This window comes from Somniosus microcephalus, chromosome 1 (assembly GCF_052327205.1).
Source record: "Somniosus microcephalus isolate GS21.2 chromosome 1, FLI_Smic_1.0, whole genome shotgun sequence".
Classification (NCBI taxonomy): Eukaryota; Metazoa; Chordata; class Chondrichthyes; order Squaliformes; family Somniosidae; genus Somniosus; species Somniosus microcephalus.
The window spans coordinates 29877116-29902377 of record NC_140987.1 but is presented as its reverse complement, the minus strand read 5'-3'; the positions used below and the strand labels follow the sequence as shown (position 1 = coordinate 29902377).

General features: G+C 47.4%; 1 long non-coding RNA gene across 1 annotated transcript; it reads left to right on the top strand.

Moving 5' to 3' along the window:
• Positions 1-24659, top strand: LOC147124011 (uncharacterized). Its single transcript, XR_015079500.1, has 3 exons — positions 1-236; positions 5894-6012; positions 24485-24659. It is a non-coding gene; the product is annotated as an uncharacterized LOC147124011 (long non-coding RNA).
• The last annotated feature ends 603 nt before the right edge of the window (positions 24660-25262 follow it).

Genomic DNA, 25262 nt, shown 5'->3' with positions numbered 1-25262 from the left:
AATAAGCCACATCAGTCACGGAGTCAAAAAAGACTCCAAAATGCAAAGTAGCTGATAAACGTTTAACTTATGGTTGCTCCTGCTTTTGGCTTATTGCTTTCCAGAGGTTCGCGGCAGTGCCTGGGAAAAGTAACTGACCTGTTTTCTCAATGTGTAGAGAGTGACACAATTGGCTTGGCCGTGCACCTGCATCCCAGATGGAGAGAGTTCTTGTAGCAGCTCAATGTACAGTCAAGGTATGGAGGCTACTCGGTAGCAATGTTCCCTCTAAATTTCCTTTGTACCGGGGCAGGCGACAAACTCCTCTGAGCACTGCTTTTTTTTGTCCGTGGGCAGTTTAAATTGCCCGGCGACGCAGGCCACGACAAAGTTGTGAGCGGCTGGTTTATTTAGATGCGCTTCAGTACAGCCCTGACCGTGTGCCCAGATTTGCACTTGTCTGCTGCATGTTGCACAACTTCTCAACAATGATGGGCTACCCTTTACCACTACCTGGGCAGCAAGAAGTGGAGGGTGTGGAGGAAGAGCAGGAACAACATCGACCACCAGTGTCCCTAGCTGTCAGAGCTCTTGGGAAGCAGCTCATCCAAGAGCGCTTTACATGAACCATCATCTCTCCCATCTCGAACACAATCCTTATCCCCACCGACCTTACTACCACCGCCCAATGACCTTCCTTCGGTCCATCCTTATGGGTCTTGCCCTCACTTCACTACAGATAGATTGGCCCAGACATTCGGGTCGGGGGCTTCCCGCGGGTGCAAGCCCCCGACCTGCACTTACTTAGCGCGCTGGCCGTTGTGCTGTGGGCCCGCGTGGAATTCCGATCCTGGGCCTGCTCCAACTGCCGGCGCGCAGTGCTTGCGTATCCCAGGGGCACAGTTAGTTCGATGCATCCCCTGGGATCACGTGGGCCATGGAGAGCCAATGGTAGCAGGGAATGCCATTCATAAGTTTGACAGGAAGACCTGTCAAACTTATAAATACTATGGGCCCAAAACATCACTAAATCTTCAAATAATTTTTTTTTTAATCACATTTTTTAAATAAACTATAAATTACATGAAATAACTATTTTAAACAATAATTTAAATTTTTGAAAAAAATAATTTTATTTTCTAACAGGGCTAAAAATAAACTTACCTTTCTTTAAAGTATTTAAAAATAATAAGCCTGTGGAAAAATGTTTTAATTTTAATTAATTCACCACTTACCTTGTTAAAAGCAGGCCTTACGCCTGCTTTTTAAATGTCTAACTCCTGCAGACTTACCCTCCAGGAAAACCTGCATAAAAAATGTAAGTTCCAGGCGCACGCGCAGCCCCTCCCGCACACGCGTTCCACCTTTTAACCCCTTCTTTCAGGGGAACGGAAGTGCCGGTTTCCTGCGCATGCGCAGTGCATGCAGGAAACCGGCACTTCCATTGGGCCTACGGGTGAGTACCCCGTGCGTACTCACCCGTGGAGACCCGAATTTCTGGGCCATTGACATGGCAGTGCAGGCTAAAGTCCAATTCCACAGAAGCAGGCTCAACCATATCTATTGACATTCTCCACAAGTTAAACTTGGGTGTGCATTGGCTCTGACAGATCAATACTGCAAGAATGTGTGCTTTGTATTTCCCAAGTATATGTCTGATTTCAGATGCTATAGAAATGTTAATGTTTCCTTCCGAAGTGCACTGCTCACAAACTGATTTCTTGCCCCAAGTTGTTATATTTCAGTATTCTCTGCTGTAATTGTGATTCCCTGAAGCGAAGTGTTTCAGCCTTTGCATGTTAAAATTGGGGAACATAGTGAATGTCCCCAAAACTGGTGTCAAATCAAACAGTTGATCCAAAGCATTTGAGCCTTAAACAAAGGGTAATAGTTATATTTGGGGTAACTACTGCAGAATCATTGGCATCAATGGCACAGTTGTTTTTGAAGGGCCTATCAGCTCCCTTGTAAAGGGGGACTGATTTTCTGGTAATGCTTGCATTTTTGGCTAAGACCCGTGCCTGGACCCTCTGGCTAATAGCTGGTTAATGCAGACATAGAATCATAGAAACATAGAATTATAGAATGGTTACAGCAAAGAAGGAGGCCATTCGGCCCATCGAGCCCGTGCTGGCTCTCTGCAAGAGCACTTCAGCTAGTCCCACTCCCGCCCTTTCCCCGTAGCCCTGCAAAATATTTTCCTTCAGGTACTTATCCAATTCCCTTTTGAAAGCAATGATTGAATCTGCCTCCAGCACCCTTTCAGGCAGTGCATTCCAGATCCTAACCACTTGCTGCGTAAAAAAGTTTTTCCTCATGTCGCCTTTGGTTCTTCTGCCAATCACCTTGAATCTGTGTCCTCTGGTTCTCGACCCTTCCGCCAATGGTAACAGTTTCTCTCTATCCACTTGATCCAGACCCCTCATGATTTTTGAACACCTCTATCAAATCGCCTCTCTACCTTCTCCGCTCTAAGGAGAACAACCCCAGCTTCTCCAGTCTATCCACATAACTGAAGTCCCTCAGCCCTGGAACCATTCTAGTAAATCTCCTCTGCACCCTCTCTAAGGCCTTCACGTCCTTCCTAAAGTGCGGTGTCCAGAATTGGACACAATATTCCAGTTGAGGCCGAACCATTGTTTTATAAAGGTTCATTATAACTTCCTTGCTTTCGTACTCTATGCCTCTATTTATGAAGTCCACGATCCCGTATGTTTTTTTAACCACTTTCTCAACCTGCCCTGCCACCTTCAACGATTTGTGCACATACACCCCCAGGTCTCTCTGTTCATGCACCCACTTTAAGATTGTACCCTTTAGTTTATATTGCCTCTCCTCGTTCTTCCTACCTAAATGTATCACTTCGCACTTTTCTGTGTTAAATTTCATCTGCCATGTGTCTGCCCATTTCATCAGCCTGTGTATGTCCTCTTGAGGTCTATCACTATCCTGCTCACTGTTCACTATACTTCAAGTTTTGTGCCATCTGCAAATTTTGAAATTGTGCCCTGTACATCCACATCTAAGTCATTAATATATATCTAGAAAAGCAGTGGTCCCAGTACTGACCCCTGGGGAACGCCACTGTATACCTTCCTCCAGTCCAAAAAACAACCGTTCACCACTACTCTGTTTCCTGTCACTTAGCCAATTTTGTATCCATGCTGCCACTGTCCCTTTTATTCCATGGGCTTCAACTTTTCTGGCAAGCCTATTATGTGGCACTTTATCAAACGCCTTTTTAAGTCCATATACACCACATCAACTGCATTGCCCTCATCAACCCCCTCTGTTACCTCATCAAAAAACTCAATCAAGTTAGTTAAACATGATTTTTCTTTAACAAATCCATACTGGCTTTCCTTAATTAATCTACACTTGTCCAAGTGACTGTTAACTTTGTCCCTGATTATCGTTTTCAAAAGCTGGGCACTTAGAAACTAATAGTAAGATTGGGCAGAGTCAACATGGATTTATGAAAGGGAAATCCTATTTGACAAACCTATTGGAGTTCCTTGAGGGTGTAACTAGTGGAGTAGACAAAGGGGAACCGGTAGATGTGGTGCATTTGGATTTTCAGAAGGCCTTCGATAAGGTCTCACACAAGAGGTTGGTGAACAAAATTAGGGCACATGGAATTGGGGGTAATATACTAGCATGGATTGAGAATTGGTTAACAGACAGAAAACAAAGAGTAGGGATAAACGGGTGTTTTTCAGGATGGCAAGCTGTGACTAGTGGGGTACCGCAAGGATTGGTGCTTAGGCCCCAGCTATTCACAATCTATATCAATGATTTGGATGAGGGGACTAAATGTAACATTTCCAAATTTGCTGATGATACAAAGCTAGGTGGCAGTGTCAGTTGTGAAGAGATGGACGTGAAGAAGCTTCAAGGGGATCTCGACAGGCTCAGTGAGTGGGAATATAATGTGGATAAATGTGAAGTTATCCACTTTGTTAGAAAAAACAGAAAGGCAGAGTATTTCCTAAATGGTGGAAGATTGGGGAATGCAGATGCTCAAAGGGACCTGGGTGTCCTTGTACATGAGTCACCGAAAGTGAATGTACAGGTGCAGCAAGCCATTAGGAAGGCAAATGTTATGCTGGCCTTCATTACAAGAGGATTTGAGTACAGGAGTAAAGAAGTCTTACTCCAATTATATATTATCCAATTTTTTTTCTCTTCCACATGGCAGCTGTCTCCCATTCTGCCAGCACATTTCACACCTAATCTAGAGCCGTCTTTTGTCTCCACTAGTCCTATCACCATCTCGTCTCGTTTTGAATTCCTCTTAATGTCTCTTCATTTCTGTTTTGTTCTCTCCCAGCCTGGCCTCTTAATCTATTTCATTTCCTGTGCCTTTCCAGTCTCGACAAAGGGTTTGCCCCGAAACGTTGACTCTATTTTCTCTCCATGGATGTTGCCTGGCCTGCTGAGTTTTTCCAGCATTTTCTGTTGTTATTTCCAATTATATAGGGCCTTGGTGAGACCACACTTGGAGTACTGTGTACAATTTTGGTCTCCTTACCTAAGGAAGGATATACTTGCCATAGAGGGAGTGCAATGAAGGTTCACAAAATTGATTCCTGGGATGGCGGGACTGTCGTATGAGAAGAGATTGAGTAAACTATGCCTGTATTCTCTTGAATTCAGAAGAATGAGAGGGGATCTCATTGAAGCATACAAATCTATTACAGGGCTTGATAGGGTGGATGCTGGGAGAATGTTTCCATTGGCTGGGGAGTCTAGAACAAGGGTTTAACATTTGCAATTCTCCAGTCCTCTGGCCCCACCCCCCGTATCTAAGGAGGATTGGAAAATTATGGCGAGTACCTCTGCAATTTCCACCTTTACTTCCATCAGGATCCTAGGATGCATCCCATCCACTCCTGGTGACTTATCTACTTTAAGTACAGCCAGCCTTTCTAATACATCCTCTTTATTAATTTTTATCCTATCAAGTATCTCCACTACCTCCTCCTTTACCAAGTCTATGGCAGCATCTCTTCCTTGGTGAAGACGGATGCAAAGTATTTGTTTAGTACCTCAGCCATAGCCTCTGTCTCCATGCGTAGGTCTCCTTTTTGGTCCCTAATCGGCCCCACCCCTCCTCTTACTACCCGTTTCCTATTTATATGCCTATAGAAGACTTTTGGTTACCTTTTATGTTGGCTGCCAATCTATTCTCATACTGTCTCTTTGCCCCTCTTATTTTCTTTTTCATTTCACCTCTGAACTTTCTATATTCAACCTGATTCTCCCTTGTATTCTCAACCTGACATCTGTCATAGGCGCTCTTTTTCTGCTTCATCTTACTGTCTATCGCTTTCGCCATTCAGGGCGCACGAGGCCAGAATTGGAGGAAGGCAATGATTTTGGAGGGTTATAGGGTTGGAAGAGATTACAGAGATAGGATGGGGCGAGGCCACGGAGGGATTTGAAAACAAGGATGAGAATTTTAAAATCAAGGCCTTGTCGGACCGGGAACCAATTTAGGTCAGCGAGCTCAGGGGGTGAATGGGACTTGGTGCGTGTTAGGATATGGGCAGCAGAATATTTCCCTGGACTAAAAGACTGAAGGCAACCAATTGCATGGGGTGGAGGGTGTGTGGGGGTCTCCCTTGTTCTGCTCATCAACAAACTAGTCTCAGGCCAGATTTTCTTTTTTTTTGCTGCTCCATTGATCCAAGCTGCAGCTGTTCTGTTCCGCGCCACCGACATCAGACTCCTGTTATTCTTTCTGCATTACAAGCTTCTGACACTCAAAATTTAAAAATGGAAAATGCTGCAAATGCACAGCAGCTTTGGTCAACTCAAATTTCTCTCCACAGATGTTGCCTGACCTGCTGAGTTTTTCCAGCATTTTCTGTTTTTATTTTGCATATATCAATATATTATCTTCTTTTCCCAGAGAGTAGTGACCCTCTGGAATACATGGCCGGCTGGTGCAGTGGGCGCTGACTCTCTGTCTGCCTTTAAAAGAGAGCTGGACCGGTTCCTGACTGGGGCAGAGATACCATCATGTAGAAGGTCAGTGTCTTTACAGAAACATTTAGTGCGTGTGATCTCCTGGACTGGTTTCAATCACCTGAGGGGATCGGAAGGGAATTTTCCAGAGTACTTTTTCCCTTATATTAGCCCTGAGTTTTTTCTCTAGTTTACAAGCAAGTACAGAGGCAGGTGAAAGAAGGCAGGAGAAAATGAAAAGGGAGCGGTCTGTGATGGGGTGGCGGGCAGGAGTGATTAAATGACAAAAGAGATGATAGGAACATAGGGACAGGAGGAGGCCATTTAATCACTCGAGCCTGTTCACCATTCAATGAGAACATGGCTGATCTGTGACATAACTCCATGTACCTGCCTTTGCCCCGTATCCCTTAATATCTTCGGTTAACAAAAATCTAATAATCTCAGATTTAAAATTAACAATTGATCTAGCATCAACTGTCGTTTGTGGAAGAGAGTTCCAAACTTCTACCACCCTTTGTGTGTAGAAGTGTTTCCTAACTTCACTCCTGAAAGGACTGGCTCTAATTTTTAGACTATGCACCCTAGATGATGGCGCTAGGCAAACGTGGGTGACAATATACCGTGGCTACATGAGCAGGTCAGAGGCTGGGTATTCTGCAGTGAGTGTCTCACCTCCTGACTCCCCAAAGCCTTTGCACCATCTACAAGGCACAAGTAAGGAGTGTGATGGAATACTCTCCACTTGCCTGGATGAGTGCAGCTCCAACAACACTCAAGAAGCTCAACACCATCCAGGACAAAGCAACCCGCTTGATTGGCGCCCCATCCACCACCTTAAACATTCACTCCCTCCACCACCGGCAACCCGCCAAGGCTTCTTCAACAGCACCTCCCGAACCACCTTAAGGAACAAGGGCAGCAGACACATGGGAACACCACCACCTCCAAGTTCCCCTCCAGGTCACACACCATCCTGACTTGGAAATATATCGGCCGATCCTTCATCGTCGCTGGGTCAAAATCCTGGAACTCCCTCCCTAACAGCACTGTGGGAGCACCTTCACCACACGGACTGCAGCGGTTCAAGAAGGCGGCTCACCACCACCTTCTCAAGGGCAATTAGGGATGGGTAATAAATGCTGGCCTTGCCAGAGGCGCCCACATCCCATGAACAAATTTTTAAAAATGGGACAAGTAAAGAAACAAAAGGTGGGTACAGAGAAGGTGTAAATGCTACATACAGTTTTTATTTCAGATTTCCAGCATCTGCAGCATTTTCCTTTTTGCATTATTTAATATGTTGTTAGATCAGTAATCTCTTGCAGATTCATGAATATGAATGTATTTATACTGGAATCTACTGTTTTGCATATTAAAACTCCTCATTTTCTCTGCGTACGTGAATTGCAAACCAAAACTCGAGCCGTGTGATAGACAAACCACAGCTAATCCCTGACTGTAGGCGGAGTGAGTCATCTCAACATCGCCTCGAAATGGAAACTGAAATCGGACGTAGTGTAAAATGGCAACCCGACCCGGTGCAGACAGTTTCCTGGCAGGCGGATTAGGCTAAAATTACTCCCAGTCGATTTACGACAGAGAAGACCATGCAAACATTCAAACGTTTGGATCAAAATGCCAAACAAGGTGCTGAAATGAAACGGGGAGAAATGGCAGGATGCAATATTGGTTTCCTCAGTGTGTTGTATCAGTTTATGCACTGGGCGATATCAGTGTCAGCCATGGCTCAGTTGGTAACACTCTCATTTTCTATCTCAGAAGGCTGTGGGTTCAAATCTTTGCCTCCCTGAGACTGGAGCGCAAAAATATAGGCTGACACTCCCAGTGCAGTGCTGAGGGAGTGCTGCACTGTTGGTGCCATCTTTCCGATGAAATGATTAAACTGTCTGCTCTCTCAGGTGAATGTAAAAGATCCCGTGGCACTATTTCAAAGTGAGAGCTGGGGAGTTATCCCCAGTGTCCTCGCCAATATGTGTCCCTCAATCAACACACAGTTAGCTGGTCATTATCACATTGCTGTGGGAGCTTGCTGTGTGCAGCTTGGCTGCTGAGTTTCCCACATTGCAACAGTGACTACTCGTCAAAATAGTACTTCATTGGCTGTAAAGCGCTTTGGGATATCCAGTGGTCATGAAAGGCGCTATAGAAATGCAAGTCTTTCTTTTTTTCAGTTACTTACCTTTAACAACGGTATCTGTTGCTAAATTTAAAACCCGGCCCTTTTTAGGTATTTTTTTTTTTAAACTGGGAGAAATTTAGGGGAAAGATATTTCGGGCAGAAAAAAAATTCAGAAAAGATCTGTAAAAAATCGCTCTTGAACATCACGAAAGCTCAAGAAAACAAGCAAGCGACTAACAAGGCAGAGTTAAGCGGAAAGACAATCAGCGATTGTTTACACTTCCCGCAGATGCCACCCTTTATCAGCCTCAACAGCAGTTCCAAAAGTAATAATGTAACGTGTATACACGATCACAAGATATGGTCAAACTATTTCAGAAGCAAAATACATTCAAGGTATCTGTGAATGGTCTCGGCACCGCAAATGATTGCCTACTAAAATGAATAATTTGACGCAGCCCATCACTCCCAAGACTGACAGTCATTTACGGGACAATTATATGACAGTTCTACTATCGTGAAGCACAAAGCAAAGAAGTCTGACTGAAAGATGGGACGTTTGATGCTAACCTTTCATTTTGCAGTGTGTGCTGCAGATTGTAATCATGTTCTGCAGTGTAACCATTTTGTTAATAGCTTTGCTGTAACCATTATCAAGAGCCTTCGCCCTAACATTGCGGGTACAGGGAGCATGTATCGCCGCCGCACCTCAGTATTGGTAGGAAAAAAAATGGGAAATTTCAGAGATTTTTTTCCCTCAAAGTCCGAGGAGGAAATCATTTTTTTTTATGTCAATTCACCACCCGAGTTAAATCCAGGAATTTACCAGTGGAAATCAGCCAAGACTGATTTTAAAGGTCCCAAATATCAGTTTGCACACTATCCAATATGACTATACACAATGTGCAATATTAAAATCTTAGGGCTAGATTTTCAGTTGCTTGCGCCAGCAGTTAGCGCCTTAAGAGAAGTGATTTCCGGGCGCTATGCGTGTAGCGCCCGGGCGCAGCGCAGTTTGCGCCCCGCCCCAAATTAAGTTGCCCGTTAGCGCCGGCGCAAAGTTTAGCGCCCGCCCGGATGCGCGCGCAGAAAATGACGTCACATCCTCGTGCAACGCCCTTTGGCCGCCCCGATTGCAAACTTCAGTCGGACCGCCCCATTGTGCGGCGGGCGGCCGGAGCGTTTGGAAAAAGGAACGCAACACAACCAGCGCGGGCCCCGGGGGGCGCTAATTAAAGGGAACGTCCTCTCCAGTATAAAGGCCATCCTTTTTTCAGAAAACAGTCTTGTGCAACGCATTTCTGGAGACACAACAAGGAGGATAGCTAACTGGTTTCAAGCAGCAAGAGGCAGGTATTTTTGGACTCAGGCAACAGCGCTGCAAGTGGCCATTTGGAAATTAGAGTGTTTGCCAGGATTTGATGGGGGTTGCATGGGGTGCCAACGCGGAGCTGCAGCTCCATGTCCGTAGGGCTCGCAGACGCATTGTGAGAGGGGCAGCCCTGGCTAGAGGCAGAGGGGGCTACAGGCGTCGGCCACGTAGGCCTTACCCAGTCAGGCTATACCGCCAGCAGCGCTCCTACCTAAACATGAGTGCCGCGCGATGTGTTAAAAGGCTCCGATTCCGAAAGGGGGTGATTGCAGAGATCTGCCACCTGCTTCGCCGAGATCTGCGGCCAAAGCTCAGGTGCAGGACGTCTCTGTCGGTGGAAGTGAAGGTGACGGTGGCATTGAACTTCTATGCCACCGGCTCCTTCCAATACGCTGCTGGGGACATAGCAAACATCTCCCAGTACGGAGCGCATCGCTGCATCCGCCAGGTGACCGAAGCACTGTTCAGAAGGAGAAGCCAATTCATCTCCTTCCCCATGGCCCTGGAGAGCCAGCATCAGCGCGCATTGGGATTTTCCAGACTCGGGGAATTCCCCTTGGTGCAGGGCGCCATTGACTGTACGCATGTGGCTTTGCGGGCCCCTCTGGAGCATGGCGAGCAGTATCGCAACAGGAAGGGCTACCATTCTCTGAATGTGCAGCTGGTCTGTGACCACAAGCAGCGCATCATGGCAGTCAATGCCAGCTTCCCAGGCAGCAGCCACGATGCCTTTATCCTGCGGCAGAGTACTGTGCATGACATGTTCCAGGCACAGCCTCCCCCAAGAGGATGGCTACTCGGGGACAAAGGCTATCCTTTGTGCACCTGGCTCATGACCCCGCTCCGCGCGCCCAGGACCGCTGCTGAAGAGGCCTACAACGAGAGCCATCAAACCACCCGCAACATCATCGAGCTAACTATTGGGGTCCTCAAGCAGCGGTTCCGCTGCCTTGATCGCTCCGGAGGAGCTCTCCAGTATTCGCCGGACCGGGTCTCCCAATTTGTGGTGGTTTGCTGCATGCTACACAACCTGGCTATCCGCAGGACTCAGGCACTGCCACCTGACGTTGGACCAGCACCTCAGGAGGAGGAGCAGGAGGAGCATGAGGAGGAGGAGGAGGAGGAGGAGGAGCAGGAGTACGTTCCCAGGAGGGAGCGACCAGGGCCAAGGGCCGCACGACGCCACCTTATTACACGGTACTTCTAAGCCCCCTGTCAGGGAATGGCCAGGGGCCATGAGGGAAGATGAATGCAGCCGCTCCGCAAGCCCTCAGCCGGCGAAGCCAACAAACACTAAGAAGAACAACCATGGAGACTGCATGAATAAAGATAATTTTTTATTAAACAAAAATGAAAAGCCCTTCCCACATGAATCCCCAAAAACAATAAACGGGCCCCACAAAAAGCCCAACAAACGACTCACTCCCACAAACTGGGGAGGAGCCACTCCACCTTTATTGAAACCGGGCCTCAACGTCGGCCTAACGCAAAAAAAAAGCCCTCCAAAAGCACAACCATGGGCAAAATAAAGATGGCCACCGCCATATTAAAGGAAAGCTGGCCACACCCTCTACTGAGTGGCCCGCGAGGGCGAGACCTTGGCCAGCATTTTGCCTCCCCTGCCCTGCCTGCTGCTCCTTCGCAAGCTCTGCCCAGTGGCTGCTGCGAGGCTGGGGGAAGGCGCCTGAGGCTCAGATGCCCTTCCGCCAGATGCCGCTGGGGGGCGGCCTACACGGCGTTTGGGCCTCGAGGGGCCGTCTCCTGAGTGGCGCACCTGAGCCTGGCCACCATCAGCTGCAGCCGCTTGCCCTTGACGCCCCAGAGGGGGAATGGCGGCGACGGATGGCGCAATGTGGGCCAGCTGGCGTCTGGGATGCGCTGGCTGGTGCTGTGGCGCGGTGGCACTCGGCCGGGCCCGCACTGCAGGATCCGCAGCAATCAGCCGACGGCCGGCTTGCTGGGATGGTCCAGTGCGGCGCCTGCCCTGGCGATGCCTGCCTGAGACAGCGCGTGTGGCAGCAGTGAGTGGCCCTGTGGTCCTGGTGTGCGCGCGCATCACATCCGCCAGGGTCTTGACGGCATCAGTTAGCATGCGGCCAGTCGCGGCAGTTGCTGCCCCGAACTCGCGCACACTGGTCGCCAGCGACTCGATGGCCTCAGGCATGCGCCCCACCACGCTCATGAGCTCCGTGTGGCGCCGGTCCGAGTCGTCGGCCATCTGATCGAGCTTCCGCACCTCCTCCGAAGTGAAGGTGTCCGGACTGGAGTCGCGACTCTCCCGCTGGGGAGGAGGGGGCCGAACTAGGGGACCCTTGCCGCGTTGGTGACGGCGAGTGTGCCGAGCAGCAGCACTCCCCTCTGATCCTTCCCCCCTTTGGGGGGAAGGCCGCGGGCCACGCGCACGGCTGCTGGGTGGCTGGACGCCACTGGTCCCAGAAGCTGCATTGCCCTGCGACAGTTCCTCCAGGCACTCGTCCAGTGAGGAGGTGTCGAGCATTTCCTCCTCTCCTGCGGGACGTGACTGTTCCCCCGAAGGTCCGGCTTGCTCCTCCTCCTCCTCCTGGTTGGAGGTGCTGTCACTGGCAGCCTCAGGGTCCTGGTCGTCACCAGCTGAAAGCAGGAATGCACAAGAGTAGCTTCAGAGTGAGGAGACGGCGTCAGCGAGGGAGTTAGGACTGGTGGGATTCAGCGCATTGGTGGGACAGTGGCAAAGGAGGTAGCTCGGATGGGCCAGTGCGACGCGAGAGGGCCAAAAGGCGAGGTCCTTACCATTGCCGGGCAGTGGAGGGTCGGATACACCGCACGCTGTGGGGACAATCACACGGGCTCCCATGAGCACACACACGCGCTCCTCCAGCCGAGTGAGCTTCTGCAGCTTGGCGCGGCCACCCCTGGCACGGGCCTGGCGATTAAACGCTACTTTAGCCTGCAAGAGAAAGGACGGGCTGTAAGTGCGCAGTGAAGCCCTGATGTAGTGTGCACTGCCTCCCATGGTGGAATAGCTTGGACAGAGTGAAGCCCTGATGTAGTGTGCACTGCCTCCCATGGTGGAATAGCTTGGACAGAGTGAAGCCCTGATGTAGTGTGCACTGCCTCCCATGGTGGAATAGCTTGGACAGAGTGAAGCCCTGATGTAGTGTGCACTGCCTCCCATGGTGGAATAGCTTGGACAGAGTGAAGCCCTGATGTAGTGTGCACTGCCTCCCATGGTGGAATAGCTTGGACAGAGTGAAGCCCTGATGTAGTGTGCACTGCCTCCCATGGTGGAATAGCTTGGACAGAGTGAAGCCCTGATGTACTGTCCACTGCCTCCCATGGTGGAATAGCTGGGCCAAAGTGTAGAGTGCCGAATGGCCATTTGATGCTCATGACTGTCCCAATGCTGCTGGCTGAGGGCTGGCCAAAAGGACTTTCAGGTCCCTTTGCCCATCATGTCAGGTGTACATGCAAGAATGAGGAGGAGACTGGAAAGGCTACTCACCCTCACAATCCTGGTCAGATCGTTGTATTTCTTACGGCATTGTGTGTGGGTCCTGGGGGCCTCGCCGGTGAACGTCACCCTCTGGGCGATCTGCTTCCAGGCTTTGGTGTAGTCGTGGTGGGTTGGATTCCTCCCACTCTCTGGAAACAAGATCTTGCGCCTCACCTCCAGAGCTGTGACCATTATGTCCAGATCACCCTCTGAGAAGCACAGGGCACGCTGACGGGCCTTCTCTGGCGTTGCCATGACTCCCTGGGGCTGAGCAGTAGTGTTGAGGCCTCTTTGCAAGGCTGCAGTGTGCAGGGCGTGGCAGCAGACCAATTCGTCCCTTCCCCCTTTAAGAGCTGGTCGGCACCACGGGGTCTGCTGTCAGTGCAAAAATGACCGCACCCGTGCTGCGCCCCGCCTGGGCGCTATCCCTCTGGACCGCCGGCTTAGCGCCTAAAGAGAGTAGTGGAACGCCTCTTTTAGCGCTCCACCAACCTCTTAGGGCGAAGCCACTGAATTCCCGGCAACGGGGCGCTACTTTGGGGCGGGCGCTAACTTCGGGCGGGCGCTAAGGTTAGCGCCCCAAAACTGCCTATACTGAAAATCTAGCCCATAGAATATTACAGCACAGAAGGAGGCCATTCGGCCCATCGAGTCTGCGCCGGCTCTTTTGAGGAGCAATCCAGTTAGTCTCACTCCCCCCGCTCTTTCCCCAGATCCCCGCAATTTTTTCTCCTTCAAGTATTTATCCAATTCCCTTTTGAAGGCGACTATTGAATCTGTATCCACCGCCCTATCTGGCAGCGCATTCCAAATCCTAACCACTCGTTGCGTAAATATGTTTTCCCTCATGTCGCCTCTGGTTCTTTTGCCCATCACTTTAAATCTGTGCCCTCTCCTTATCCACCCTTCAGCCATTGGAAACAGTTTCTCTTTATTTACTCTATCTAAACCCTTCATGATCTGAAACACCTCTGTCAAATCTCTTGTTAACATTCCCTGCTCCAAGGAGAATTTTATATTAGTATGTTAGTATAGACACTGTGCAATATGGGTTAATAAATTAAAATTAGTACGGATTTGTTGACGAACTTGATTGAGTTTTTTGATGAAGTATCGGAGAGGGTTGATAAGTGTAGTGTGGTTGATGTTGTGTATATGGACTTTCAAAAGGCGTTTGACAAAGTACCACATAATTGCTGAAAAGGACAGTGGCGGCATGGATACGAAACTGGCTAAAAGACAGAAAGAAGAGAGTAGCGGTGAACGGTTGTTTTTCTGACTGGAGGGAAGTGTGCAGTGGTGTCCCCCCCCAGGGATCGGTGTTGGGGCCACTGCTCCTTTTGATATATATTAATGACCTGGAGTTTGATATACAGGGCATCATTTCAAAGTTTGCAGATGACACAAAACCGTAAATCTAGTAAACCGTGAGGAGGATAGCAAAAGACTTCAGTAGCACATATCAATTCTATGGTGAAATAGGCAAAAATTTGGCAGATGCAATTTAACGCAGTGAAGTGTGAAATGATACATTTTGGTAGGAAGAATGAGGAGAGGCAATATAAACGAAATGGTATGATATTAAAGCGGGTGCAGGAACAGAGAGAGCTGGGAGTGTATGTACACAAGTGTTTGAAGGTGGCAGGGCAAGTTGAGAAGGCTGTTAAAAAGGCATAAGTGATCCTTAGCTTTATTAATAGAGGAATAGAATACAAAAGCAAGGAAGTTATGCTAAATCTTTATAAGTCACTGGTTAGGCACCAGCTGGAGTATTGTGGCTAATTCTGGGCACCACACTTCAGGAAGAATGTCAAGGCCTTGGAGAGGGTACAGAGGAGATTTACTAGAATGGTACCAGGGATGAGGGACTTCAGTTACGTGGTGAGACTGGAGAAACTCGGGTTGTTCTCCTTAGAGCAGAGAATGCTAACAGGAGATTTGATCGAGGTGTTCAAAATCATGAAGGGTTTTGTTACAGTAAATAAGAAGAGACTGTTTCCAGTGGCAGAAGGGCCAGTAACTCGCCAAGGCTTCTTCGGCAGCACCTCCCAAACCCGCCACCTCTTCCACCTAGAAGGACAAGGGCAGCAGGCGCATGGGAACACCGCCACCTCCAAGATCCCCTCCAAGTCACACACCATCCTGACTTTTAAATATATCGCCAATCCTTCATCGTCACTGGGTCAAAATCCTGGAACTCCCTCCCTAACAGCACTGTGGGAGCACCTTCACCACACGGACTGCAGCGGTTCAAGAAGGCGGCTCACCACCACCTTCTCAAGGGCAATTAGGGATGGGCAATAAATGCTGGTCTTGCCAGCGATGTCCACATCCCATAAACAAATTTAAAAAAAACAAAGGACACTGATTTAAGGTGATTGGCAAAAGAACCAGAGGTGACAGAAGGAAACATTTTTTTTACACAGTGAGTTGTTATGATCTGGAATGCATTACCTGAAAGAGTGGTGGAAGCAGATTCAATAATAACTTTCAAAAGGGAATTGGATGAATACTTGCAGGGGAAAAAATTGCAGGGATATGGGGAAAGTTCAAGGGAGTGGGACTAATTGGACAACTCTTTCAAAAAGGTTAATGCTACCTTTAAAATAGCAGACAAGAGGATTTCATACAAATGGGTTAAAGTATCGATATGCTAACATTGCGCCGAACAATTTCACTGGAGAAGCAGTTGGATATTAGGCGAGGGGAGTTAGAGTACTATAAGGCGACGCATTGATGTCATAGATCTCTGCCCATTTCTCCAATCGGTTACGCCCACTTTCATAAGGTATTAATCAGCTGCAACCAACTGGGAAATCAACTTATTAAATCCAAATCTCTCGCAGTTTGAAAACCTTGCAAGAAATTGGACTTCAGCCTTACATCAAGGCAACTGTACTTTAAAAATGTGAAAGTGCCTTCTGTACACAACACTGCGTTGCTAGGTAATTAGACCATAAATAGACTGCCGGGGAATTGGATACATATTACCATGTCTTTCAGAGAGTTGAAAACAGGCCACTATAAGCCTGTCAGAGATGTTGAAAAAGCACCATGATTGCCAGTAATTTATGGCACAGTTATACAGTCTCTTTTCCGCAGATGGAAAGCAGCACATAGAATTGCATCGAATCTACAGCACAGAAACAAGCCATTCGGCCCAACTGGTCCACGCCGGTGTTTTTTGCACCACTCTCCCACCCTCTTCATCTCACCGTATTAGCAAATGCTTCTATTCCTATCTCCCTCATGTCTTTACCTAGCTTTCCAGCTTAAATACGTCTATGCTATTCACCTCACCTACCGCGAGTTCCACATTCTAACCACGCTCTGGGTAAAGAAGTTTCTCCTGAACATAAAAAACCATAAGAAATAGGAGCAGGAGTAGGCCATTCGGCCCTTCGAGCCTGCTCCGCCATTCAATAAGATCATGGCTGATCTTCTACCTCAACTCCACTTTCCTGCACTATCCCCATATCCCTTGATTCCCTTAATATTCAAAAATCTATCGATCTCTGTCTTGAATTTACTCAATGAGGGGTTACGGGGATCGGGTGGGATATGTGTCGGTGCAGGCTCAATGGGCCGAAATGGCCTCTATCTGCACTGTGGGGTTTCTGTGATTCTGTGAATGACTGAGCCCCCACAGCCCTCTGGGGTAGAGAATTCCAAAGATTCACCACCCTCTGAGTGAAGACACTTCTCCTCATCTCAGTCCTAAATGGCCAACCCCTTATTCTGAGACTGTGACCCCTGGTTCTAAACTCCCCAGCCAGGGGAAACATCCTCCCTGCATCTACCCCGTCAAGCCCTGTAAGAATTGTGTATGCTTCAATGAGATCACCTCTCATTCTTCTAAACTCTAGAGAATATAGGCCTAGTCTACTCAATCTGTCCTCATAGGGCAATCCCCCCATCCCAGGAACCAGTCTGGTGAACCTTCGTTGCACTCCCTCTATGGCAGTTAATTCCCTATTGGATTTATTAGTGACTATCTTATATTTATGGCCCCTATTTTTTGACTGCCCCACAAGCGGAAACATCTTCTCTATGTCTACCCAGCAAACCATTTCATAATCTTAAAGACCTAGACAGGAAGCCTAGAGTCCATCTGCCAATACGACTGAAGACGACATTAAAGGCAAGCAGTCACGTACTGCTGGGCTTCACCCTAGGCTCAGTCCAGTTTGAAGCCTTTTGAAAGTTAATTATGAATATTTCTTACTGGGGAAACCGGCTGGACTATCTGCGCTCTCCCAACATGCAATTTTAACCAGCATTTGGACAGCTGGCGAAAGAGGCGCAGGAGTGTAACTAAAGTCTGCTCACCCTGGTCACCTGTGGCTCAGTTGGTCGCATGCTTGCCTCCGAGTCAAAAAGCTGTGGGTTCAAGTCCCACCCCAGAGAACTAAGCACATAATCTCGGCCGACACGCCAGTGCAGTACTGAGGGAGTGCTGCACTGTCGGCAGGGCCGTCTTACGGAGGCCCTGCCTGCCCTCTCAGATGGACGTAAAAGATCCCGTGGCACTATTACGAAGAAGAGCAGGGGTGTTCTCGCTGGTGTCCTGGCCAATATTTATCCTTCAACCAAGGCCTAAAACAGATTTTCCGTTCATTTAGCTGTTTGAGGGACCTTGCTGTACGCACATTGGTTGCCACATTACAACAGTGCTCGCACTTCAAAAATACTTAATTGTCTGTAAAGCACTTTGGGATGTCCTGAGGTTGTGAAAGGTGCTATAGACATGTAAGTTCATTCTTTCCTTTTCTTGAATTTTCTTTCCTTTAATTTCCTTTCCTTTCCTTTTTTTCATTCTTTCCAGGCACCTCCCTGGCTGGCTGTGTCTGCAGCAATGGAAATCTATATTCAATGATTGGTAAAAATGAACATTCTTTGCTTTTGATTCTATTTTCTCGCCCTCCCCTCAAAGTACCCAGCCCTTCCCTTCTGCCTCTCACAGCTGAAAAGAAACCCAGTACTCTCCAATCAACGCCGACCCCTAATACATAAGAAAATAGGAGCAGGAATAGGCCACTTGGCCCCTCGAGCCTGCTTCCCCATTCAATAAGGTCATGGCTGATCTTGGGCTCAAAGCCACTTCCCCGCCCACTCCCCATAACCCTTCACTCCCTTATCTTGCAAAAAATCTGTTTATCGGCAACTTAAATGTATTTAATGACCCAGCCTCCACGGCTCTCTGGGGCAGAGAATTCCACAGATTTACGACCCTCTGAGAGAAAAAATTCCTCCTCATCTCAGTTCTAAAAGGGCGACCCTTTATTCTGAGACTGTACTCCTGAGTTCTAAATTTCCCCACGAGGGGAAACATCCTCTCTGCATCTACCTTGTCGAGCCCCCTCAGTATCTTATATGTTTCAATAAGATCACCTCTCATTCTTCTAAATGTGGAATGATAGAAAAGATGTGCATCTTCTAAATAAAAAGTAATTAAAACATTTTGGTCAGTAAGTTATTGGCCCAGAAATTCGGATGGGGGGCTTCCCGTGGGTGCAAGCCCCTGACCTGCACTTAACTTGCGTGCCGGCCGTTGAGCTGTGGGCCCGCATGGAATTGCAATCCTGGGCCTCCTCCAACTGCCGGCGCGCAGTGCTTGCGTATCCCAGGGACGCAGTTAGTTCGATGCGTCCCCTGGGATCACGTGGGCCATGGAGAGCCAATGGTAGCAGGGAATGCTTCATTCATAAGTGTGACAGGAAGTCCTGTCAAACCTATAAATACTATAAGCCCCAAAACATCACTAAATCTTCAAATAATTTTTTAAAAAAGCATCACATTTTTAAAATAAACTATAAATTACATGAAATAACTATTTTAAACAATAATTTAAATTTTTGAAAACATTAATTACATTTTCTAACGGGGCTAAAAATAAACTTACCTTTCTTTAAAGTATTTAAAAATAATAAACCTGTGGAAAAAATGTTTTAATTTTAACTAATTCACCGCTTACCTTGTAAAAAACAGGCCTTGCGACTGCTTTTTATGTCTAACTTCTGGAGACTTACCCTCTCGAGAAAACCTGCAAAAAAAACGTAAGTTTGATGCGCACGCGCTGCCTCTCCTGCGCACGCGTTCGACCTCTGAACCCCTTCTTTCAGGGGAACGGAAGTGCCGGTTTCCCGCGCATGTGCAGTGCATGCAGGAAACCGGCACTTCCATTGGGCTTACGGGTGAGTACCCCATGCGTACTCACCTGTGGAGACCCGAATTTCTGGGCCATTATCAATAAGCTATAAAAATAAGCACTTGCTACTGCAAATCTATTGACCATTTAATAAGCTTAATCAGCAGCTCCAGTGATTCGAATCAGAGGGTGATTCATATCTGATTAATGAATGGATAAGGAGCTAATTCGATTCTTGACAAATAAGGAACAGCTCTAATGGTTCTCTACGATTTTTCTGCTTGAGTCGATGATAAATGCACTGCTCTCTAAATGCTCCACAAAAGCGATGCATTTATGTGGCACTCAGCCCAGTGTAAACACTTTAGAAGTCTGAATGTTGTCTATTTTTATGTAAAAGTTAAACTTCAGCCATTTGGCATTTTGTTGTTCAGTACGGAAATTCTGCCTTTATTAGCTGGTTGCAACATGCCCAGGTTCGATTCCCAGATTGTGTTGGGTTTGCCTGGTTAGGGACGCGACGACTGGACTCGTAGCCCCCTAAGCTGGCGTGGTGGAAATGCCAGTCAGGATTCCCAGTCCTGATCAGTTGTCCGGTGACCCCTGTCGTTACCCTTTAAGGGGCTAATGTATCCATTAAAATAGCAGTCAGAGGAGCGACACACAGACAAATTCATCGAATAATCAAAATAATTTCTCGGTTTAAATTGTTATACATATCATGTCTGACTAACCTGATTGAGTTCTTTGATGAAATAACAGAGCGGGTTGATGAAGGTAATGCAGTAGATGTGGTTTATATGGATTTTCAAAAGGCATTTGATAAAGTACCGCATAACAGACTTACTCGGAAAATAGAAGCACTTGGTATTAAAGGGACGGTGATAACTTGGGTATGAAATTGGCTAAAGGAGGCAGTGAGTAATGGTGAACGGAGGTTTTTCTGACTGGAGGGAAGTATGCAGTGGGGTCCCCCAGGGGTCGGTATTGGAACCATTGCTTTTCTTGTTATATATAAATGACCAGGACTTAGGTATAGGGAGTACAATTTTGAAGTTTGCAGATGATACAAAACTTGGCAATGTAGTAAATAGTAAACAGGATTTTAGGAGACTTCAGGAGGACGTAAACAGACTGGTGAAATGGGCAGACACATGGCAGATGCATTTTACTGCTGGTAAGTGTTAAATGTTGCACTCTAGAAGAAACAACATGGAGGGGCAGTATAATCCCTTCCCTTCCTCGACTTCTCAATCTCTATTTCTGGGGATAGGCTGTCGACCAATATCTATCATAAGCCTCCCACAGCTACCTTGACTATACTTCTTCCCACCCTGCTTCCTGTAAGGACTCTATTCCATTCTCCCAGTTTCTCCATCTCCGTCGCACCTGCTCTGACGATGCCACCTACCATACCAGTGCTTCTGATATGTCTTCCCTTTTCCTCAACCGAGGATTCCCCTCCACTGTGGTTGACATGGCCCTCGACTGTGTCCGTCCCATTTCCTGCACTTCTGCCTTCACCCCTTCCCCTCCCTCCTGGAACCACAATAGGGTTCCCCTTGTCCTCACCTTCCACCCCACCAGCCTTCACATTCAACGGATCATCCTCTGCCATTTCTGCCACCTTCAGCGTGATGTCAGAGTTAACGTTCCCGGTCGAGGGCCTTTCGTCAGAACTGGAAAAAGTTAGAGATGTAACAGGTTTGAAGCAAGTACAGAGGCAGGGAAAGGGGGCAGGGGAGGAAGGAGCAAAAGAGAAGGTCTGTGATAGGGTGGAAGGCAAGAGAGATTAAATGACAAAAGGGATGATGGTGCGAGGCAAAAGGGGTGATAATGGGAGAAGTAAAGAAACAAAGAATGGGTCCAGAGGAGGTGAGTATCTCCAGCATTTTCTCTTTTTACTTCAGATTTCCAGCATTCACAGTATTTTGCTTCTGATTCTCAATCCCCTGACACCTGATCAGCTGGCCTGCTTCCACACGCACCTTCTGTTTCCTGAGCACGGGATGAATTTTAACAAGCACATAACACGTCTTTATAAGCTACGAAAAAGGCCTATGCTAGATAAAAGTATTAGCTCGGTAGCTCTCTCATTCCTATAAATCTCCTGTAAATAACAAAGCGGTTTGAGGTAAAAACTGACACCATAATATGTTGTAGCTGGAGGAAATAATTAAAGTAGGATCTTGGGATTTGATAGTAGAGTTACAATTGCTCATGTAAGCCTGGATGACCCTCAATTGGGAATATCTGGATTGCCAGACCGTCTTTCCAAAAGAATTTTTATTAATGATTATAAACTCCACCTTCCCACAATGAAGGAACTCGGAGTGATTTAAATAAGCAACATTGATATTTTGTACTCTCGAGTGACATCTCCAAAACAATTACTAGGAACTACTTATCCTTCTATCTGACAATGCGGTACAGAAGTAACGGCTAACGGCTGACTGCTTAATTGGTTCCCATGGAAGGCCAAAAACACAAGTAAATGTTGACCACGTTTAGTTTCTAAAAATTGTTTGTAGAGTTTGGTCAAGGAACTGCATGTGTAAATTGTACAGACGGTGCAGAATAGGGGTATTTTATGCCTCCGTGGAGCCCCTCGAGATCTTCTTCCTCGTTAAAGGTGCTATGTAAAGGCAAGCTGTGGTTGGTTGACGTTGTCGCAAAAAATGAAACATAAGAATGAAGAACAAAGCCAATTTGTGAGAGAGGTCAATGTGCAGCAAGCCCCAAAGACTCCAATGACCAGAAAACGCAACTTTTCCTACGCACATGCATATGCAAACATGTATGCACATGCACACGCACAATCATATGCACACAGTAGTCAATTTATCCCACAAATAACAACGCGATAATCACCACATAATCTGTTTTAGTGATGTTGATTGAGGAATAAATATTGGCCAGGACACCAGGGAGAACTCCCCTTGCTCTTCTGCGAAATAGTGGCCCTGGGGATCTTTTACGTCCACCTGAGAGGGAAGATGGGGCCTCGTTTTAACATCTCATCTGAAAGACGGCACCTCTGACAATGCAGCACTCCCTCAGTACTGCACTGGAGTGTCAAACTAGATTTTATTCTCAAGTCGAGATGCACACACACGCACACACATACACGTATGTGCACACATGCACACATACATGCACACACGCACACACATACACATATGCGCACACATACATACACACACACATGCACACACACATATGCGCACACATACACATATGTGCACGTATGCACACAAACACACACACAGACACGCACACACATACACGTATGTGCACGTATGCACACATACACACGTACATGCACACACATACACATATGCGCATACATACACAAGCACAGGCACACACGCTTGGAAAAGAAAACCAGGCGAGTTATAAAACGGGCTGTTGTCATGCCAACTGTGCAGGGTGAGGGAGAGGTGTGAAGTGACAAAGAGGATTAGGTATAAAAGAACCCTAGACAACATCTGCCCCAGCGGTGCCAGTGGCCACGGCTTCCCCTCTGCCCCTTCCCATAATGGCCAGCACACTCTCTTCAAGGGGGGAGAGGGTGTGCAGGTGCACTCCTCCTCCTCCAATGGCAGGCTTTCGCCTGGTGTCGTGCGCAACCATCTCCTGGAAGAAAGAAGGAAAACATATCAGTGAGAGTATCGTGATGTGTTTGGAGGGTGTGGCTGTCATGGTGGAATAGGTGATAGTGTGTGTGTGAGATGTGAGTTGTGGAGAAGTGAGGGTTGTAACAGTGGTGAGTGTGCGTGCATGATGAGAAGGAGGTACAGGGTAGTGGGGGATGGCAGTGTTGTGAGTAATCAGGATGTGAGTGGTGCAGCTTTGACTAAAAAGTATGGGCGTATATCTTCTTACCTTAAGAACTCTAGTTAGATCATTGGTTTTTTTTCTGGCATTGCAGCCATGTTCTTGGCATTGATCTACCCAGCACTCTTTTCCCACTGCCTCCTGAGCAGATGTCCGGAGGGCCCCTTGGAGGAAAAAGGATGTCCCTCTTCCTCTCCACTGCCTGCACCCAGGTCTTGAGGGTGGCATTGGTGATCCTTGGTGCCCGCTGTCTCTCTCCTTCAGCCGTTTGTTGCTCCTCAAGTTGTTCCACAGTCTCTGCAGCCAGGATGCAGCAGATATCGGGCCCCTTTGATAGGCAGGGAGCCAATGAATAGCACAGATATTGCACGCTGACTGCATTCACATTAACGGGCACGGGCAGTCTGTGCTCCACCCCCTGCGCCACCAATTTCGGGCGCGATCCAATTTGTGGGCCTGCGAGCCAATCAGCCTCTGAAAAGGAAGGTAGGTCAATGTTTCATTGTGACAAGTTCTGATGAAAGGTCTCACTCTAAATGTGGTGGAAGCAGGTTCAATAAGAACTTTTAAAAGGGAATTGGATAAATACTTGAAGGGGAAAAATTTGCAGGGCTATGGGGAAAGAGCAGGGGGAGTGGATCTAATTGGAGAGCTCCTTCAAAGAGCCGGCACAGGCACGATGGGCTGAATGGCCTCCTTCTGTGCTGCATCATTCAATCATTCCATGCTGACTGATCTGCTGCATGATTCGGGCTCATTGGAACATGGGGACACTTTAGCACAAGCATCGACTCAGCGAGAGACCGTAACTTCATATAAAAGAGAACTGGATAAATATTTGAAAAGGAAGACCAGGAAATGATTCAGGAAAACGGCAGGGAAATGGGATTTGAGCAGTTGAACTTCGAGCACTGGCACAGGCCTCATAAAAGGAAAAAAAGGCTTGATTTTATATACTGTTGCAATGTAGGAAACGTGCCAGCTAATTTGCGCACAGCAATCCCCCACCAATAGCATTGTTATATTGACCAGATAATCTGTTTTGGTCATGTTGATTGAGGGATAAATATTGGCCGGGACACCGGGGATAACTCCCTTGCTCTTCTTCGAAATAGTGGCCATGGGATCTTTTCCGTCCACCTGAGAGAGCAGACGGGGCCTCGGTTTAATGTCTCACCCGAAAGACGGCACCTCCGACAGTGCAGCGCTCCCTCAGCACTGCACTGAAGGAACAGCCGAGACTTTGTGCTCAAGTACCGGGAGTGGAACGCAACCTTCTGACTCCGAGGCGAGCGTGCTACCAACTAAGCGACAACTGACACCTCCCGATGGAAGCCGTGGATTGAATGGTGATGAAATTTGTATAATTTTCTGTTGGTCCTTTCTAATTTCAGATTTCCTGCATATCTGCATTTTGTTCAACAGCACCAACGGCACCCAATGTTGATCTAACGCTTTCCAACGTCTGGCCCATGACTTCTTTTTCCATTAACCGGTCTCTCATATGGCAGAATGAATCAATGGATTTTGCTAACACAATTAATTCTTCTTTTTCCACCTTAGGTAGTAAGCAACTGAAAGCTCAGTCACAAATTGCACTATTGATTGACACCACAGCTAGGCAGCGCCCGTGATGTGAATGCCACCAACAGCAGCAGTGCAGTCTGTGACGGGAAATGCTGATCAATGAGAAAATTACCTTCGGTATTTTAGATCTGACTGCACAGCATTCCTTTCAATAAATGTAAGTTTTCACAAATGTAATTTATTTCAAAACAGCATCTCATACATCACTATTGTGCTGCTGATTACTTTACTTACAGGGATGTGATACAATGGGCACTGGTCACCTTCTAGTATCGCGCTCCAGTCGTATAGAATTATGGAATGATACAGCACAGAAGGAGGCCGTTCAGCCCATCGGGCCTGTGCCGGCTCTTTGAAAGAGCAGTCCAATTAGTCCCGCTCCCCCTTCTCTTTCCCCACAGCCTTGCAAATATTTCCATTTCAAGTGTATATCCAATTCTCTTTTGAAAGTTACAATTGAATCTGCTTCCACCGCCCTTCAGGTAGTGCATTCCAGATCATAACAACTCACTGTGTAAAATAATTTCTCCTCATCCACCCCGGCTCTTTTGTCAATTATCTTAAAATCTGTGTCATAAGAACATAAGAAATAAGAGCAGGAGTGGGCCATCCGGCCCCTCGAGCCGGCTCCGCCATTCAATAAGATCATGGCTGATCATCGACCTCAACTCTGGTTATTGACCCGCCTGCCAGTGGAAACAGTTTCTCCCTCTTTACTCTATAAAACCTTTCATCATTTTGAACACCTCTATTA